A 12,896-nucleotide genomic window follows, 5' to 3' on the forward strand; every position below is an offset into this window, starting at 1 on the left:
AAAAATGTTCTAATCAATGTTAGTAAAGACCAACTCAAAAAAAAAAGACATTTTTAGAAATACTATGTTAATTACTATACTTACAGAAACACAGTACAAAACTAGGTACAGAGATTTACAGAAAATACAAGAAAAGTAAGGAAATCATCATAGAAGCTCATCCACACAAAATGACAAATAGAAATAAATGGGCAAAGAATCAACAATTTAAAACAACTTCAAAGCAAAAATAAGAATGAACATAATGTAATGTAAGAGGCTGTAGCAAGATGTTCCAAGCTAATAATTCAGGGAAAAAAGGGCAAGGACAGCTATTCTGTACTCAGTTAAAATAGATTTTCAGGTACATAAAGTAAGCAGGGGTGGGGGGACTACATAACGGTCAAAGGATTAATGCAACAAGAAGACACCCCATTATAAATATACACATATATATAATAAAACCTCTCATGTGCACCCAAATATATAAGACAAATATTTTTTTAACGTAAGGGAGATTTTGACATCAACACAATAATAGTAGGAGATCTTAACACACCACTCTCAGTGGGGAAAAGTTGAAAGTTTTCACCCTTAAAAAGGAACTAGAAAAGAATGTTCACTCTCACCACTTCTGTTCAACACAGTTCTAGAAGTCCTTGCCATTGCAATCAGACAAGTAAGAGATATCAAAGGAATCCAAATAGGAAAGAATGAAGTTAAATTATCATTTCTTGCAGATGATATGCTGATATACCTAGAGGGCCCCAAAAATTCTGCCAGAAAACTGCTAGAAATCACCAATAAATTCAGCAGGGTAGCAGGCGACAAAATCAATATCCACAAATCTGTGACATTTCACTACATGAAAGATGGGCCAGAATAAAGGGAACTGAAGGAAGGAATCCTATTTACAATTGAACTATAATTAATTAATTAATTAATTACCTGGGAATAAATCTAACAAAGGAAGTAAATAATCTTTTCAAGGAAAACTATAAGACACTGTTAAAAGAAATAAGGGATGACACAAAGAAATGGAAGTGCATCCCTTGTTCATGTATTAGAAGAATATATAACATTAAAAAGGCAATTCTGCCAAAAGCAATCTATAGATGCAGTGCAATCTCTATTAAAATTCCAATGACATCTTTCAAGGAAATTGAACAACTAATTCAAAACTTTGAGTGGAAATATAAAAACATGAATAGCAAAAGCACTCCTGAAGAAAAAGAAGAAAAATGGAGGCATCACAATGTCCGAATTCAGGTTATATACAAAGCAATTGCAGTTAAAACAGTGTGGTATTGGAACAAAAATGGTCATACTGATCAGTGGAATAGAGAGAGCCCAGAATTCAACTCACACACATATAAATACCTTATATATGTGAAAAATGGACCAAAACTTCCCAATGGAGAAAAGAAGTTCACTTTAACAAATAGTTCTGGGAGAAATGGACAACCACATGTAGAAAAATGAAACTAGACCACCATGTGATCACCCTGTAAATGTTTCCTCTCTCCCTCTCCCTCCCTCTTTCTCTCTCTCTCTCTCCCTCCCTCTCTCTCGTTCCAACAAGTGAATGTTCTCAATTTTTCCTGAACAAAAGTTTAAAGTGCCTGAATATTCATGCCCTCTCCTCAATTCTTTGTTGAGAAAATGTGTGATGAATGTTTATTATTTGGGGTTGGGCAAATATTGCCTTTCCTTTCCCCTGTAACAGTTGGAGGGTAGAAGAGGGGACAGAGACCTTTAGTGCTGGGAAAGGTGGGAAATTATAACCCTATTAATTTATAATCTCATAAATTACTATGAATTTAACATGTGGGGGGTGGGGGAGAAATAGATTCAATACTTCAAGTATTCTAACTGCCTAGACCATAGCTCAGAGAATAAATATTTTCTTTAGCCTAAGTATCTAATGTTTCAAATTTGTAAAATGATAAATTCTGACAATGGGCTTAAATTGTTCAAAGAGCTCTAAATGTGTGTGTGTGTGTGTGTGTGTGTGTGTGTGTGTGTGTGTGTGTATTTCTTTTAAATACCTATGTTAATTACAGCCTTAGGGCAGATAGATCAAAACCATTTGATCCTGTCAGTACCTAAAATACAGTGACTAGTGGATATCCCCAAAGGGCACAAAGCTTAGTGAGATCAAGTATATTGCAGTAGATCCTAATCATTAGATTTTCATAGGAAAACACCCCCTCCCCAATTAACTTGTTTCTAATAATGATTAACTATTGCTATCTTAAACTCTAAGACTACAAGAGGCCCTTCCCATTCTCTTTAAGATCCTTATTTCTTTGAGTCTAGGGACCTTTAGGACTATTCCTATATCTCTTGATGTTTCTTCTCTCTGACCCCTGTCATACTGCTTCTGTTGACCTCAACTAAAGCAGCACTACCAGTGCTGCCATGCCATGTTATGCTGTTACTGACTTGTTACTGCAGATTGCACCAAGATACAACAAGCCAGATACACCAAGCCCGGGATGTCAACCTTCCAACTCCTCTAATCTGGTGAGATCTTTCCTAACACATGGGACTACTGAGTTTCATTTCAGATGGCACCTTAGCTAAAAAAAAATTACAGATACTAGATACAGGTTAGGCCTTAGGATACTAAGTACAAGTGTACATGTATCCATAAGCAAGAGGCAATTACACAAATCAAATAAAGTTCCTAATAGCCCTCTGTGATTATACTTAGACCTAATAAACTGGAGATCCAAGTAAAAGGGCCTAATGAAGGCATCATAAATTCTCTAACCAATTAGACTTTCACCAACTAAGCTTGGCATTCTAGTAGAAAGGCCCAAAGAAATCAGACCACATAAACCTAATATCAATTTGGATACAACAAATGACATTCAATGTTTTAACAACTTGGAGAAAGTCTAAGATAATCAGATAAAAGATTACAAAACCTGGATAAAGGCAAAGACTGGATTACTTAATGATGGCCTTTTTGGTCATTATCAGAATATCCTATCATCTGGGGCCTCAGTTAGGGAATCCTTGGATTTCCACACAAATAATGATAGGCATAGACCTCTAATAGATCCCTCTCTCTACTATCACTGGTATCTTCCATCAGGAATGTGAGCATAAGCCCTCTTGTGGGCTTCTCCAGGAACTTGCTCTCCCTATAAAGAAGCACTGGTAGAGGCTGTCCCACTCTCCAAAGGAAGACTGGATCATCCTACCCTACCACTTAAGGAAAAACTGGTCCTGAAATGAGTGCAGCCTAGAATGTTCCCAACTGTGACCATAAACTGAGAGCTCAGACCAAAAGGGACTCAGGTTACAGAGGCTCCTGTGCTAAATGTGAATATATATAGGCCCTGTGTTAGGTTGATGGGTTAATTTTATTCATAGATTTTCTTCAAATTTGTGATCCACTCTCTTCCCTAGTCCAGCTATATAGTTCTGTTCTCAACTCTGACACCATCTTTCCAGACAATATTTTTGTCTACCTCCATGTTAGCTATCAAACTCAAGCAAGAACTACAAAAGTCATGGGCCCCAAGAAACATAGGTAAAATAGACTTCCCAGCTTCTTTCCACACTAAAATCCCAATTTTTATCTGCTGTATTCCTACGTTTTAGTTCCTGTTAACTAATCATTTTGTCCTGTTTATATCTTGCTGCCTTTCAGCCAACATGTGGTGATGCTATCATGATTCCATCCTGACTTCCTTGGGCAGATGACATTCCCAATGTATCCTAGAATCTCACCTCTCTAAAGCTCTACCTGACCTGGGAAAGAAAGAAACAGACTAGGGGTATGGAATTATCTACCTATGCCTATGTCCATTGGAGAAACAATTATAGAAGCCAGAACTCCCATTTTCTGCACCCCAAAATGAGTTTTGGTTCATGCTTCCAAAAGGGTAGAAATGACAGAGGAAGATGACCAGAAGGCTCTGAACTCCAATGCCATCAGAACCCAGAGAGAGAAGAGGAAAAAGGTAAAACATTTAAAATTAGTAATAAGTGTAGGTGTGACTTAGAAAGGAAGAAAAGGTGGGAGTCGGGCAGTAGCACAGTAGGGTAAGCGCACATAGTGCAAAGCAAAAGGGCTGGTTCCAGCCCTCGGCTCCCCACCTGCAGGGGAGTCGCTTCACAGGCGGTGAAGCAGGTCTGCAGGTGTCTTTCTCTCTCCCCTCTCTGTCTTCCCCTCCTTTCTCCATTTCTCTCTGTCCTATCCAACAATGATGACAACAAGAATAACTACAACAATAAAACGAGGGCAACAAAAGGGAATAAATAAATAAATATTTAAAAAAGAAAAAGAAAGGAAGAAAAGGTAGGACCATAGAAAATAATAAATATAGACAGATAATTATATAAATAATAGTCAACCCATATCTACAATCTTGAGAGAACTACTGTAGCTTCCTATGAAGGGAATGGAGATACAGAACTCTGGTAGTGTGAACAATGTGGAATTATACCCCTTATAATTTTCTAAAGTATATACAGGCAAAAGAGAAAGAAAGAAAGGAAGAAAGGAAAGAAGAAAGAAAGAAAGAAAGAAAGAAAGAAAGAAAGAAAGGAAGAAAGAAAGAAAGAAAGAAAGAAAGAAAGAAAGAAAGAGTAGGGTGGTAGCACAGCAGGTTAAGCACAGGTGGCGCAAAGCGCAAGGACTGGCTCAAGGATCCCAGTTCAAGCCTCCCGTTCCTCACCTGCAGGGGCGTTGCTTCACAAATAGTGAAGCAGGTCTGCAGGTGTCTATATTTCCCTCCCCCTCTCTGTCTTCCCCTCCTCTCTCCATTTCTCTCTGTTCCATCCAACAATGACGACATCAATAACAACAACAATAAAACAACATGGGCAACAAAAGGGAATAAATAAATAAATATAAAAATTAAAAAAAAGAGAGAGAAAGAAAAAAGAAAGAGAGGGTGGGGAAGAAAAAAGAAAGAAAGAAGAAAAAGGAAGGAAGATGGAGAACCTAATTACCATCTTTTGTTGGGGAAATAAGGTCTGAAAAAAAGTATTTTAATCTTTAAAAAGTCAATTCTGTGTCATAAATTAGAAAGTACAATAACAACAAATACTGGCAAGTATGTAGAGAAAAAAGGATCCTTTTATACAGCTAGTGGGAATGCACATTGATACAAGCTCTGTGGAAAACAGTTTGGAGACTTCTCAAAACACTATAAATGGACATACCCTTTGACCCTGTAATTCTTCTCCTGGGGGCATAAAACAAAACAAAAACACCCTTCCAAAGAGACCTATGTACACCTATGTTCATAGCAGAACAATGTGTAATAGTCCAATGGAAGCAACTCAGATGCCTAATGGCAGATGAGTGGCTAAAAAATTGTGGTATATATACATAATGGAATACTACTCAGCTGTTAAAAGTGATTAAGTTATCTCATCAACTTGGATGGAACTTAAAGGCATTATGTTAAGTTAGCTATGTCAACAAGAGAAGGGCAAATACCAGGTGATCTCACTTATAAGTAGAACTTCAGAAACAAGACCAAAAAAGGAAAACACAAAGTGAAACTTGGACCAGGTGAGGTGTACTGCATTAAAGGAGAAAGGCTGGGGAGGGAAGGGTGGAGAGTGTGTGAAAAGTTCCTTGATGTATTGATGTACCCATACTGTTGGCCACTAAACTCCTCAATAAAATGAAAAAAAAAAAAAAACTGAACAAAATGTACAATTCTGAGATCACTTATTTCTTGCATTTCAAGACAGAAAATAGTATGCATTTAGGGAAGTGTCTATTTCTGATTATTTTTACTTTATTGTGTTTTTTTCTTTTTTGCCTCTAGGGTTATCTCTAGGGTTAGGTGCATGAGCTACAAATCCACTGCTCCTGGAGGCCATTTTTTCCCATTTTGTTGCCTCTGTTGTTGCTCTTATTGTTATTATTAGTATCACTGCCATTGCTGTTGTTGGATAGGACAGAGAGAAATAGAGAGAGGAGAAGGTGGAAAAGGGGAGAGAAAGATACCTGTAAACCTGCTTCACTGCTTGTGAAGTGACCCCCTGCAGGTGAGGAGCTGGGGGCTCAAACCAGGATCCTTAATGCCAATCAGTGTGCTTCACACCATGTGCACTTAACTCTCTGCATTACTGCCGGGCTAGCTTTGCAGGCTGAGTGGTATGCAGTTTAGTCTTCATTCATGTGGAACACAGCACAATCCAAACTATCTCTAATCACAATCCTGTCTTTATATATACTCAACAAGTAGGATGGAAACAGGATGTGACATAGAGAGGGTGGAGCGAAAAGAGACTGGTGGAAATTAGGATGACTACGAGAGGGGGCGGAGCAAAAAGACATCATTAACCAGTGGGGATTAGACCAATGCCCTGGAGGCTGGGCGGTGCTTAGTTAAGCAGGATTAGAGACAGAGGCTTTAAGCTGGGGGGAGCTGGCATACTACTCAACACATTACAGCTCGGCCCAGCCCCCTATTTTTACTTTATTTAAACACGTAGGCACAATCAGGAAAGTAGATCCATGAGTCACACTGGTGTTAAAAATATAAGTGAACTTCAAAAATGTGGATATTTTCACAAAATCGTGCATATTTGAATAGAAATGTAGTTTCAAAACTACATAGGCAAAATATTTTGATTAGCACAAAAAAACAGTAAACATTACCCAATTATTAAAGGTCTTATTAAATATTAGTCATATTTTATCACTTATTATACTCACATTGAATAAATGATTTAATTTTTATTTTAATTTTTTCAATAGTGGGGTACAAGATTATAGCGTATAATTTATACCACACCCATCACCAAAGTTCTGTATGCCCACCCTCCCACCTTCCAAAGGTAACTATCATAGTTTTCACAAGTCTCAGAAATAGTTTGCTTGCTTTGTTTGTTTGCAGTTTACGTGTATCATTTCTCTAGATCTTACATATGAGTGAAACTATCTGGTAATTGTCTTTCATCACTTTACTTATTTTACTAAGCATAATCACATCCAGTTCCATCCATTTTTCCCCTTAAGTTACCAAACACATGACAACAGAATTCAAGAATTCTGTTGCTTAAAAACTCACAAATAAATACAGATATGCCTATGTCCATATCTTGTATATATAAATGTATTACCAAGCTCTGTTAGCTGAGACTGCTTAGAAACAAAGATAAGGAGCAGGTGGTAGCACACGTAGTGGTGCACCTGGTTGAGCTACACATTATACTGCACAGGAGCCCGGGTTCAAGTCTTCACTTCTGACCTACAGGGGTGAAGTTTCACGAGCTATGAATTAGTGCTGCAGGTATCTCTCTCTCTCTCTCTTTCTCTCCTTTCTTATCTCCCTCTTTCTTCTCAATTCTCTCTGTCCTATCAAATTTTTAAAAAATGTAAAAAAAAAAAAAAAGTAGGGCACCAAAGTAAAAACCCTGTGGTGAGGGGGAGGGTGAACATTCGGCCTCCCAGTGCGGCAGGTGGGTGGGTGGGATGAAACAGTCTTTGGTGGTGGGAATAGTGTTTCTGTACACTCCTATTAAATTGTAGCCATATAAATCACTATTTAATATGAGATGGGAAAAACTGACTGTATGTCTCAAACTTTTTAAAGCACAGACTGAGTCTTTTTAATACATAGGCTGAGTCTTTGATATGTTGACTTTCTCAAAAGCTTAGACCAGGGAGAACAGAAGCAACCAGTGACACAGCTATATACAAGATGTTGGGTATCATACAACAAATCCTAACAAAGGGACTTTTCAAAGTTGACCCAATTACCAAATAATGTGATTATAACAATAACTATCTATTGTCTTCTTGAACCCTAATACAGGAGGAATCTCACATTTCCACTATAGAACCTATATTTCCCCCAGTCCTGGAACCTTAGGGTGGGGCACACTTTCCTGCATGATTCTCTCAATTCATATCAAATAAGATTGCATCCCCCGATGACAACCTAATCAACGCAATGAGTGCCACCTCAGCATACTTCACTTTAGACTGTGTCCAGAGACTTCAGATGTGGAATGACAACCCTTCAGCTTCATTACTCGGGTGAGACCTTTCCTTTCACAGTATTCCCTAATTCCATTCCAGTTGGTTCACTTCCTGACAAAGTCCCAAAACCTAGATATAGACCAGGTTCCCTGAGATAGAGCATATATTCACACGTATACACAAACTAGGGAAAAATATATACCTGAAAGCAAAAGTACACAATAGTCTGCAGTGAATACCCCCCAACACTTCATCTCCACTATTCCAGCCATTAGGGATTGTTCAATAATTTGTTTGGCTTTGTATGTTAACTCTTTTCAGCCACCAGGTTCCAGATGCCAGCATGATGCTGACCAGACTTCCTTGGACAGAGACCCCACCAATGTATCCTGGAGCTCTGCTTCCCCAGAGACCCACCCTACTAGGGAAAGGGAGAGGCAGACTGGGAGTGTGGATCAACCAGTCAATGCCCATGTTCATCTGTTCATCAGGGAAGCAATTACAGAAGCCAGACCCTATACCTTCTGCAACTCACAATGACCTTGGGTCCACACTCCCACAGGGATAAAGAATGGGAAAGCTATCAGGGGAGGGGATGGGATATGGAGATCTGGTGGTGTGGTGGGAATTATGTGGAGTTCTACCCCTCTTATCCTACGGTTTTGTTAATGTCTCCTTTTTAAAATAAATTTTAAAAATCTAAAAATGTCAAAAAAAAAAAACACCAAAAAACTACATGTTAAAAAAAAGAAATAGTTACTATAGTAGTAATAACCTTAGAGTCCAGACCATGCTAAATACCATTATCCAATAAAACAAAAAACTCCTTAACCCAAGATAACCCTGAATGTATCATGCCAGAGAGTCCTAAAATTGAATATAGGATATTAAAAACATAGACACACACCCACCTAAAAGATCTCCCAATGACTAAGACTGAAACAAGTTGATGAAGAAAGAAAAAGAAAAACAAAACAAAAGTGGGAGTCTGGTGGGCAATGCAGCGGGTTAAGCACATGTGACTGGCGTGAGGATCCTGGTTTGAGCCCCTAGCTCCCACCTGCAGGGGAGTCAATTCACAGGTGGTGAAGCAGATCTGCAGGTGTCTATCTTTCTCTCCCCCTTTCTCTCTCTCCCTCCTCTACCCATTTCTCTCTGTCCTATCTAACAAGGATGGCATCAATAACGACAACAATTAATAACTAGAACAACAATAAAAATAACAAGGGCAACAAAAAGGAAATAAATAAATATTTTAAAAAACTAAACTAAAGGCAGTATAAACTAATTATATTCCATACTGTGTATATTTTTTTCCAGGTTCAAACCCCACCAAATAAAAAAACTAAATGGTGCTTTGGCTTTTCTCTCTCAAAAAATAAAAAATTAGAAAGGTCAGGCAATATTTGTTTGTCTCACTTGCAATCCAGCTTCTAACCTGTCCCCTAAAGCACTGGAGGAAACCTAAGTGCTGTGTTAAATCTCTCTGTATCTCTCTGTCTCCTTCTCTCTAACTAAAAATTCAGCCTAGAGCAGTGAAATTCCAGCAACAGAAAAAGAGAAAGAAGAAAGAAAGAAAGGAAGAGAGAGAGAAAGAAAGAAAGGGAGGAAGGAAGGAAGGAAGAAGGAGAAAGAGAGAGAGAGAGAGAAAGAGAGAGAAGGAGAGAGGGGAAAAGGAAGGGAAGGAGGAAGGAAGGAATAAATGAAGGAAGGGGATAGGAAGGCAGGAAAGGAGAGAGAGAGAGACAGAAAAAAAGAGTAAAGGAACTTCTCAGGGAAATGTTTGATGAATGTCAGCTTGAAGCACAGGAAAGGATCGGGAAAATAACAAACACATTAAAAAGACAAAAGGAAAAAATTAAAGCAAAGAATGAAAGACATGGGAATTGAGTCTAAAATGGCAGAGTAATGTTTTTCACATGAATAAAAGTGTTCTGTTTTGTGGATTGCCTTCTGAGTCTGCTACTTCTTTCCTTATTGGCTAATGGTTCTTTACTGGCTTTACTTTCAAAAACTTTTCATATGTAGGTCAAAATGCAGATTGTCAAGTTGTCATTACAGCCCTTTAATAGATTATTTATGTCAACATCTGTCTAGCAAAGATGGTCAGACTCTATAATTATAAGTAAACAGACATACTAGCTAGTATTTATTAAATACTTACCACATGCCAAACACAGTTGGTACTTTTCATGTTAATATTCACTTAATGTGCTTAACAACCCTTTCAGACATAATCTATGATTATTTCTATTTTTTAAAAGTATTCTTTTACTCTGTTATAAGAGAAATGAGAGAGAAAGGGATAGACAGGACCAGAGCACCACTCAGCTCTAGCAGAATGTAGTGCTGGAGATAATACCTGAGGCTTCCTGGTTTTAGGCATGCAAGCTGGTGCTCTAACTGGCTGAGCTATTTCTCCAGCTGGATTATTCCGATTTTTACAAAGGGGAAACAAATGATTCACTTTCCTAAGGCAACATGGCTAATAATTACTAGTGGGCTTTATCTATAGAGCAGTAAGAGTCACCAAAACAGCTCAAACTTGCTTTGACTTTGGAGGACAAAGATCAAAGCACAAGAGACCAAGTGAATAGCAGTGTTCAGAATAGTGTCACTACTTGTGTTGAAAATTTAAAAAGTAGGGCCTGGTAGTGACGCACCTGATTGAGCACAAAGATTACAGCGTGCAAGGACCCTGGTTTAAGCCCCGGTCCCTACTTACAGGGAGGAAACTTCATAAATAAGGAAGCAGTGTTACAGGTCTCTCCCTTTCTCTCTATCTCTCTCTCCTCCCTCCCTCCTTCCTTTTTGATTTCTCTCTGTTCAAAAATAAAGAAAAACATTTTGTATGAAATTAAAAAAATATTCATTCCCTCTGAAAAATTATGTCAAGATTTCTGCTCTTCCTCAAATTTTCATCCCAAAGTCCATCAGGTGTTATTTTGTTTGTTTGTCATCACTGATTCTCCTGGCCAGCTTTTTCAGATAGATAGGGAGAGGCAGAGAAGGGAAGACACTACAGCAACTAAGCTTCCCCCTGTACAGAGGAAGCCAGGTTTGAACCTGAGTTGTGTGTGTGACAAAGCAGGAACCCTCCCAGGTGAATTATCTTGTTGACTCAAGGTAGGTTTTAAGGGAAAAATAAGATGAAAGTTACTATATGGTCATAGGTTGGTAAATTGTAATCGATCCTTGCAAGAAATTGTGATCTTTAAGATAATTCAAGTGCATATTCTTTCTCAATGAATATTTGTGATTTGAAGAAAATACTTAAAGAACTTAGAAAATATATGCTGTTTTCTCAGTGCACCTCAAGTTTTTTATGTAAATGCACAGTGTAAGTCTTGAAGCACAGATTATTTAACTAATAGATAAGGTGTTCAGTGAAGAAGATATTACAGACTACTGAATAAACAGATATTTAGACCAGTTAATCAATTATTTAAAACACTTCATTTAACATTTGTTAGTTTGATTTTTTTTTCAAACTAACAATCATCAACATCACTAATAAAATCAAGGTTCCTGAAGACAATTAATATAACAATTAGTAAACAATTTGAATTTTAATAAACACAAGTGTCATACCACAAGTGCAAAATGCATTTGAAAGCATTAACTCAACTGTGTAATGTCTTGATTCAAAACACCAAGTGAATTTTTTTATGATAATGAGTCAAATCTTTTGTCACAATTAGTTCTGTAAAATTGCTGACTTCATATTGAAAGTTGTGAAAGGTCTGTTATTCTTTCTTTCCTTCTTTCTCTCCCTTCTTCCCTCCCTCCTGCCCTTCCTCCCTTCTTTCCTTCCTTCCTTCATTCCTTCCTTGCATCCTTTTTAAGCAAAGAACACTGCTCTCTTAAACTCACGCTCAAGAAATGGATGGTAACTGGTGACTTAGCCAATACAGAGCAGGTTGAAGTCCCTGGTTGAGTCAAGAGATATTGCAGGTGTCTCTCTCTCCTCTCTCTCTCTCTCTCTCCATCTCTCTCTCTCCCCATCTCTCTCTCCATCTCCATTTCTCTGTCTCTTTCCATTTGTAATAAAAAAAAATAACTTCTAGGAACAGTGGAATTGAACAGGGTTGGAATCCTAGTGATATTCCTGGTGTGTGTGTGTGTGTGTGTGTGTGTGTGTGTGTATACTTTCCCCACTTTCTTATTTTACAACAGAAGAATGATTTAAATTCTAAAGCCCTCCTTATGGTATGTGCATGTCCATAGGATAGCTCAGACCTCAGTTCTAATCCACAAGAGATAAAGAATTGTGGACAGAAAGGAAAATAATAAATAAACATTAGATACCCACCTTTGTGGAGCTGATCCTCCATAAAAAACAAACAAAGGGAAACCATCTACTATGCGAAAACAAATAAATCAGATGTTTTATTTGTTGTTAGGTTAGAGCACCAGAAATTTTTTAAAAAATTATTTCAATAGTTTGAACATATTGTCAAATGTTTCCAAATGCATTTGGAAAAAACACAAACGACTTTCATTATATTTTGAAAGTCTCTGAAAATGTCCTAGATAAAAAAATCCAAAATTTCCATGCCATCTTTTATCCTGAAAAAAAAAAAAGATAGTTAAATTAGAAATCCTTGAAAAATAGGATTGATAATGAAAATACCCACAGAAGGCAGGCTGCAATTGTTCTGCCACTGTAATACAATCTATTCCAGAATAATTTTTCTTTTTATTATTTCATTAAGTTGTATCTCACTAAAGTTCCTCTTAGGATCTCTCAGCAGCACCAAATTTTTCATTGGGAAAACGATAAATCACTGGCCTAAATTACAATTTAATTATAAACGCCTTTGCCTTCTAATGCTGCCTGGGACCTTTTACCCTGCTCCATAATTCTAAAAAATGACCCCTGTCATAATTTCCTTCACTAGCATAATATGGGGAGATCTAATCCTGAATCCTGCTGTCTTATAATTTAATA

The sequence above is a fragment of the Erinaceus europaeus genome, chromosome 2 (genome assembly GCF_950295315.1).
Source record: "Erinaceus europaeus chromosome 2, mEriEur2.1, whole genome shotgun sequence".
In the NCBI taxonomy this organism is placed as follows: domain Eukaryota; kingdom Metazoa; phylum Chordata; class Mammalia; order Eulipotyphla; family Erinaceidae; genus Erinaceus; species Erinaceus europaeus.